Source organism: Pseudopodoces humilis, chromosome 1 (genome assembly GCF_049639895.1).
Source record: "Pseudopodoces humilis isolate 2021_Gansu_Grassland_sample_001 chromosome 1, ASM4963989v1, whole genome shotgun sequence".
In the NCBI taxonomy this organism is placed as follows: domain Eukaryota; kingdom Metazoa; phylum Chordata; class Aves; order Passeriformes; family Paridae; genus Pseudopodoces; species Pseudopodoces humilis.
In genome coordinates, this window is record NC_142200.1 from 43,133,859 (window position 1) to 43,142,707 (window position 8,849).

Sequence of the window (8,849 nt, forward strand, 5' to 3'; positions counted from 1 at the left end):
CAGCCACAGCCTAAGCTGGGAGAAGTCATGTGCGGGACATGGCATGGTATAGCTGGTTTTGTTCCACTGCATCACATAAACTGTACATCCTGTACCTTGTGCTAGTTGAGAGACAAAGAAACGGCCCTGTTTAGCAGTTCCTTTTCCTCATGTCCCAGACAACCCTGAGTCTATACTTTTCAGGAGGTAGCACTCATTTTTTTACAGATTTCACAGTATTATAACAAAAAGCAGTTTTCCCCCTTAACTTGAAAATGATTATGATGAAGGTCTTAGAGAGAAATCATGAATGGTATTCTCCAGAGACTTTCATGCCTTCAGGCTGCTTTATGCAGTTTTTCTCTCTAGGCAAAGTTGATTTTTGACAAAAAATCTATAATACAGTAATCTCCTGCACTGGGATCAAAGTGCCCTTTGTCCTTACAGCAAAGCAGCCTGATACGTAGGTAACATTCTACACACATTTTTGCCTGCATGTAAAAGCCAGTGCAAGGTGCCCAGCAGTAACAAACCATACTGTAATCCAATACTTGTGGGTTATATTCAGATCCTGGAAAGTTAATTGCTGCTCCTGAATCTGTGCAACAACATATTACTTCATTATTTTGTTCTCATTATTTGTGAATATTTCTCTGAAGCAATGAGCTTTGGATGTCTGGAAGAGAAATGATCTGTATTCTAGGGCAAGTAGGCTGTCCTGTGTTTTGCAGTCAGCTGTTCTGCAAGGAAATAACGCCAAGGAGTTAATTGTATTGGCACTTGTCTGCATGAGAAATTGCTCTCCTATGGGACAATTTCTTAAAACATAATGATTTTCTCCTAGGTTTTCCTGCAAAGTAGCAGTTTCTGAAAAATCAGGTCTACAGCGATAGTACATTTCACCTGCCCATATTATTTTGCTTCCCTCTTTTATAACATTGTCCTTTGGGCAGATGCTTCTTAGAGTGAATAATGAGCATGAAAAACTCTAACCCAAACATTATTTTTTTCCCTTGCCCTTCATTTGCCGTTTTTTTCAACTCTCAACATCCGATACACAACCCAGACAGGGATTCTTTTTACTACTAGCAGGGACACCAGTTTGAATGGATATTAGACTTTGTGTGTTTGTGAATCTCCATTCACACATTTTGCACACAACTAGATTATTTCTGTAAATTCTAAGATACAGGTGGACTCAGTGAGAAGGTAAAAAAAAAAGTATCTGCTGTATCTCTGATCATGAAGCATCTAGAATTTATACAGAATTCTACTGAAATGCATGTAAACCTAATTTACAATTAGTATAGCCTAATGAAAGCAATGCTAGGTAGATCTTCCCCCTTCCAATGTCAGTCTCAACTTAGTACCACAATATGGTAATATTTTCCATAAAATGTATGTGAAAGCTCAGGGATTTGGAACAGCTGGCAGAAAAGGATGTTTCTCTCTTGGTAGAGAATCAAAATATGATTGTGGGAGGAAAAAGGAGAAAGAAGATGGGTAACTGCTGAGCATCCAACAGATGCTGATTGACTGTTGTCTGTCTGTTGCTGTTAAACATTTTTAGTGCAATGGGATTCTGAAACTTATATACTGAATAACTTATCACAGATAAAAAGTAAGGTGAAATGAAAAGGGGCTGAGCTCTGAGATGTAGCAGGATAGATGGCACAGGAAAATGGTGTAACACAGAGCCTTAGACCAGAACAGTAGCATAAATGCCCTTTTGTAAGGAAAAAGTCAACAGAGTTGCTGAAAACTCAACAGAAAGAGATATTTAGTAATCCTGGTGTGGAAGTAGCTGTAGGGTTACATAGCTAAAGCAGAGATAGTGGGAGGATATATAGTGCAAGCATCTGGGATCTAGGGGCTCATGAAACCCAGAAGGGGTGCTCACCCAGCATACAGGGTTATTAAGGTGCTGGAGAGGAGAACAGCCAAGAGACCCTGGTGTGCCCAGTAACCTCAGCTTTATGGAAATCAACAAGTGTGAGACCCCCAGTTATGGAAAAATTTAGATAATCTTCAAATATGTGAATCTTTTCAGGCTTATCTGAATTCCAAATCAATTGAAATTCATCTCTGAAGAATTAGGATTAATGCCTATTTCTAATGAAAGCGTGTTCCCTGCTTGGGAGCATTACAGTGTTCAGGTCAAGAGCAAACGTGTCTTGCTAATACTCTTGTTTATGTCAAGGATTTTTCCCACTATGCTACAGTATTTTTCTCTCTCTTCTATGTAGTCTCACACACTTAGGCTTGTTTTACATAGATAAGCTCCTTATTCTCTGCTGCATTCCCTTCTATTTGACTTTATTTAGAAAGCCAACTGCTTCTGCATAACAAAATGCTCAGACAGGCTGGAATACCTGACTTCGACCATAAAAACCTATAATCTTCTCCTGTGACACTCGAATGAAAGGGCCTGATAGATGGGTAAGCCATTCAGTAATCTGGATAGAATTCTCTGGTACCATTTGAAGAATTAATGAATTCCTGGGCTCTGAAAAAATCCTTTCTATAATATAGGGACCTGAATGTGACACCTTTCTTCACTTCTCTGGAGTAACATTCCATAGGGACTTACAGAAAAAGACTTGAGATTTACCTCTCAAAGGAGTTCACCTGAATTTTCTAAGCTAGAGTCAAGAATTCTATGAGTTTTACTTCAGATGCCTTCCAGCTGAGTTGCTGTGGCAGAGCTCTGGCACTTAACTAGAGTGCTCAATGCAGTAACTGCTTGAAGCTGCCAAGAAATTTTCTGTTGCTTTCACTATTTGATAGTTATATAACATTTCCCCTCTCTGCAAAGCCAGGGATAATGCTTTTCTAATTAATAAATGTGCTCAGAGAGGTTCATGTTTGAGCTTGAATTTCAATTTATAAAGAATGGTGTTAAAAATTGTGGCATTTCAGGTATGCATGGTGTTTGCATGTTTATTAACCTTTCCAGTTTTCCTTTTTACTGAGGAGTATGTCTGTATTTTGAGTTTTAATGGTCATTCTCAGATTTTCACAGGACTAACGCTACCTATTTACTTGGAAGTAAGAAAACATTACTGGTATTATGCAGAAAAATAAGAAAAACATCCTTATTTTTTATCTTAAATCAAATCCAGTTACGTCAAAAGTGAGGAAGTGGATACTGTTAGCAAACAATTTTGAAGACAGATGGGTTGGGTTGGTCTTGAGGTATAAAATCACAGGGTTTTTTACCATTTCCAAGGTTTTGTCCAAGGAGCATCCTGGGACATAGCTCAAAGTCCAAAAAAAGAAACATATAAATAGATGATTCTTGGTTTAGGGCATTTGTAATGTATGAGTTCACCTGGCACCTGCTCATCTCAGCAGGCTCTGAAGCATTTAAATTCCAAGGTCACTGGGCACTGATCATTACTACTTCATTAGCTACCCCTATAGGTCTTGTGATCTCTCAAAAACAAACTGCTGTTATTCAATTTGAATATGTATTCATATCTACATACTAATCTATCAGTCTAGACAGGTGATTGAAGAGGAAACCCTAATTCAGTTTATGCACAAAGCTAACTGAATATCCTTGTACCAGCCTTAATATTTCCTTTGTCTGAAAGATGCAGGAACTTGCCATGAGATCAATGTTTTTAAAGGTCAACCTATTTATAAGCAAAATGATTAGGTGGTTTATATTTTAAATTTATCTTTTGTGCCATTCTTACAGGAAAACATACAATCAATCTACAGCATGATGCAAGTGTTTCAATAGCAAAAAGAAACCTTAGCAGAGGTCACTATTTTCCTAGGGTCTTGGTTAGGCTCTTTTGGGAGTGTATTGTATTTTTAAGCGAATTTCCATCAAATATTGATTTGTCCTAAGTGGACTGCAGTTACCAAATTATTAATTAGAGCAGATATAGCAGTGAAAATCTTCCTCTAGCAATAATGACCAAAATAGGTTCTGTAGGGTTAAATGATAATCTTTTCTTAGGTTATATACATTTGCTAAGCTATTGCAGCTATGTACTTTGTTCATCATCTTGCTGTTTAAGATTGTAAAATGCTGAGTCTAGGGCACCTCATTCTGGTACCTGACTACAAATAGGTGTGAGGAAATGCCTTTTTTCCCATCATGCAGGGCCACTTGAGTAGGCTCTTGAAAAGCTTCCACAAATTTGCACAGGGCCAGACTAGCCATTGGTTAATGTCTTTTGTATTACTCAAGTCTCTGTTTAGTGTAGGTCATTGTAGATACAGGGACCAGATCCCCACATGGACTCACATGGATGCATGTGAACTATGGCTGGTGTGCCTGTGAGTGCCTTTGCACTCTGTCATGTGTCCTGGGCCACCCAAACCACATCTCCCTCCTGCCCATCGGTCCCACCTTGGAATAAGATCCTCCTCTGCCCTGCAATAAAATCCCCTGGGCATGTTGTTGAGTGGGAAGTTACTGAGTAACAGTGACAGTGACACATTTATGCCTTTCTTTTATTAATTGAACTGGTGCCTGCTTCCTGCCAAAAGCTCTGAGGAAATGCTATACATTTATATATTATGCATTTTATCCCATAAACAGAGTTCCTGTATCCACCACGGGCTTCACTGAACTTTGGCATCAGCTTCCAAGAACATTTACCAGTGTCACTGTTCTGACAAAACCAAATGAGTGCCTCCTGAAAATGGATCTGAGAGGAAACAGCCTTATATCTTGTCAGGGATAGAAAGAAAAAGATATTTCAAAAGAGAAGGGACAGAACAGATCATGACCCTATGTACAATGCATTAATGACATCTGTGTTTTTTACGTTTATTTTTTTTTTTCTTTTTGTTCTTCTTCAAATTTTAAGGACAAGAATAGAGTAGACTACAACATTTCAGGGAGAAAAACTCAAGAGCTAGACACTTCCATGGTGTGGAACCAGCAAAAGAAAAGTGTTAATAGCTATTTCAGACAAGCCACGGGTCATAGATTTTTTAGCTTTCTGAGCCAAAAGCCCTTGCTAGTTCTGCCTGCAGCAGATGTGAAAGCTAGCTCTGAGATCCAGGGAGGCAGCTCTTGCTGAAGGAATACTAAACAAAATAGGGGTAGCTTTGAGGAAGTGCTTCTCAGCATGTTACCCGTACACTGAGCTGGACAGACAAAAATGATTTACACACTTTGAAATGCAGTGGGGTACGTGAATCAACAGGAGATTAACTGGCTGATACTCCTTGGTATCTTGTAAAGGAAAATCTTGCTTGTGTATGTAAATTCAAGAACTCTCCAGTGTGCTTTCTGCATGAAATGTTGTGTGCCTTACATAGAGGCAAGCACAGACTGCTGCTTAAATGGATGGACAAAGGCAATGTGTGTATACTTTTCCATGAGTAACCGCTGTGGTTATAGCCCCCTTTACCTACTGGCAGCCAAGCTGGGAGACTGAATTCCAGTCAGGTAACAGATACATGCTCAGGTTTATAGAGTACAAGCTTGTGAATAGGTCAATGCAACACTTGTTGCAGATAAAAATAGCAATTTCTTTTCTTGCTATCTCTGAACTAGGTTCAGAACACCTCCTGTACCACAAAAATAAAATAAATATCAGCTGAACCTACAGCTTGGCTGTATCTATGACCCCTGTGGTGCTGTTCTAGATCTACAGCCACAGCCATTATAGAATCTGCTTTTTGCAGTTGAGGTGCATTTTATCCCTGTCCTGTGTTTGTGTATGGTCTTTCTGGGGAGCTTTTAACTTCTCTTTCTTGGTCTGCATAGTACCTAGGCCCCCACATACCACTGCTGAGAAGCTGTTCAGTCTCTGGACTCTTCACAACTTTTTCTGCATTTGTCAATAATTGTAGCAAAGCAGTCTGTTGTGTCTTTAACTCAAGCAGAGCAAACACCATCTTATCTGACAGACCTTTATGTGTCATGTAGTTTGCAGTGTCCAGGGGGTGAAACAGTAGCTGGCTTACAGCAGCCAGTTAGGTCTCTGCTAGAGTTAGGAAAAATGATTATTGACTGTACTCAGGTCCAAGAGAAAGGAAGTCTGAGTTCCTGACTCCCAACAGCTTGCCTTACAAACCTAGAGTCCACATAGTGATTTTAAACATTCTATTAAAAAAATCCCACTCTGCAAGTGGAGTGAAACACAGTGCTGGATGAATATGGAGCTACTGGGGAATTATTCCCACTCCTCACTCTCATGAGATGTGGAGGTCAAGTATGAGCTGTGATTGCTGTTCTGCCCTTCTAACAGTAAGTTCCCAGACCAGACACTCCTGCTCCTCGTCACGCCAGCCTTCATGCAGAGCTGATCTGGGAGCCACATCTGGTCCTGGAGGCCAGGTAGTGCCCTCCCTGTTTGTTGGGCAGCACTATGGTCCCTTCACTAGTACATGACGCAGTGCACAGCATCCCGTGTCTTCCTGGAAGTGCATCACAGCCCATAATATTGGAGCCACTGGAAACCAGCTTAGGAAAATATGCACTAGTAAACTAAATTCGTTTAATCCCCTTCATCTCTCTGATTTTCTCCTCTAAGCGTGATTCAAAAGAATTTTAATCCCTCTCATGTAGGCCAGAGAAGGCACTGAGGGCAGCAGCTTGTCCACACCTAGCAGAGCAGTTGCCACACTTTATGTTCTCATTCTGCCTTAATAAACCCTCAAGTATGGCCAAATAGACAAGCCCTTAGAATTGCTTGGATGCTTCAGAAGGCTTTGAAATCAAAATCCTTACCCACTCTTGTTAACTAGCATTCTCCCTCAATAGTGGACAAAAGACTCATGCACTCTGAATTACTTTCTTTATTCTTCTCCCCTTGCAATTTAAAATATTCCCTCTGTCCTCAGTATTGGACTTCACTACTCTGCTGGCTACTGCCTCGTACTGATGATTTCCAGTGAGCTTGACATCATTAGCTACTGAGCTCCTGGTGGCAAGGAAAAAGAAAATTTTAGCTTTTTCTTTAAAGATGATTCTCAGCAAGTAGGTGCTTTAGTCTTTGAAAAAACTGATGAAAGAAGCATAGACTGAGGTGGGAAAAACCAGCAAATAACTCCAGCCCACGACTATTATCCGGGGAATATTTGACTATAGACAGAGCTGTAGATCTTTTATTAGTATCAGCTTGATGAGTCTATTGAAGTTTCTCTACAAAGTACAAAAAGTCACATGAAAAGAGGAACACATACTAATTTTGCTCCTTCTTTGTGTCATTATGTGAGGAAGGCTGTAAATAGCAGAAGTGTGTAATTGTTAGTCACACTCCTTTCTGTTGAGCAATTTGTCTTTTTTTTACACCCAGGGTTGCCATGCAGAAGTCGGGGAGATCTCAGTGCAGGAAAGCACTGAGCTCTACATGGCTTATGAGACTTTTTACCCCTTTTTTGCCTGAAGAGCAAGCAAAAGTGTGTGCTGCATAGATTCAGCTGTTTTGTGGATGGTAGATTTCTTTCCCGCACAAGTCCATAACTGTTCTTGTAATATCTACCAGCACAGGCATAATTGCCTTGAGAAACCACCTCCTGGGCTCTTTTGAAAGCCAGAACTCTTCTGGCTGTTCCATGCACACAGCCACCCAAAACAGCAGGGAGAGGTAACAGAGTGCCCTATTCTGCCCTTCCTCTTTGCCTGCAGATCAGCTCCTTCCTGAGGAGACACAGTCCCATGGCCAGCAGCCATGGAGCTCTGCAGGCCCCTTGGACAGACCCCTGCCACTGTGTTTTGTTTGGTCAGGCATGAAGAACTCCAGCAATCTGGAGCAGAGCCACGTTGTACAAAGAGCCTCTCATAAACAGGGTGCATGGGTCTGCATAGGCAGGTCTTGGTTGTCCAGTTTCAGAGCAAAACATTACTGTAAAAAAAAAAAACCAACAAAAATAGAGCCGTGTCCTTGGCTGAAGATGAACCCAGCAAAGCAAATTCAATCCTTTTAAAATGTAAATATTAATTTAAACTTTCATTTTAACAGCACCCTTGGGTCTGTTGCCCTTTGGCTGGAATACCTCCCCTCTCTCCTCAGCTGCTGGGCAGCACCACTGGGATGGGAGCCCATCCTTTCCACAGAACAAATTGCTCAAGGTGGGAGGAAGCTGCTGTCGTAGGAGTCCTGTCTCTGGGGATCACAACACATGCAAAGGAAATCTGAGTTGGACTATGGGAAGAATCAGCTGAATGCCAAGCAGGCCATGCAGTGCCACCAGGCAGTCCGTGATGTGGCTGAGCCTGGTTGTTAAGGAGCTTTTAGCATGTCTTTGAGCTGTCTCTCTGTCCCAGACTCACAGCATCACTGCAAAAGATGATACCTTATCTGACTGCTCAACTCTGTAGTCAAGAAGCACAGGAAAAGAAAAAAAGGTAAGAAAAAGAAGGAAAAAAAAGGTAAGAAGGAGATGGAAAGAAGAGGCTGAGATACAAAGAGCATGGTGGCAGACACCTAAATTTACCTCTTTTCTGATGTTTATGAAAATAGCCGAACTTGAGAGGCCTCAGATACACTGGCACTTTGTTGTGTGCAGAATGTCTCTCAAAGATAGGACAGTGAAGGCCAGTGGCTCTTGGTAGGGATCATTGCTAAGGAATACCACGCTCCTGCACCTCTCCTGAGCATCTCTGTGACACTGTGGATCTCCCAAAAACATGATGAGTGCTGTTTGACCCACCAGTTAAGTATAATTTCCAGTGGAGCAGTTTTGGCCCAACAGCCCCTTCTTCCACATTCCCCCTTCTGAAAATGTATGATTTTAATGGAGTTTGTGTACATGTGTGTCTGGATTAATCTTGTGTTTCTGTGAGTAGAATTTACTAATTCTTATAAACATGTTATTTACCCAACTGAGCCTGTCAAATTTCAGGCAACTTGAAATTCAGGTGCCTGTACTTACATTGTGCTGAAGGGCACAAT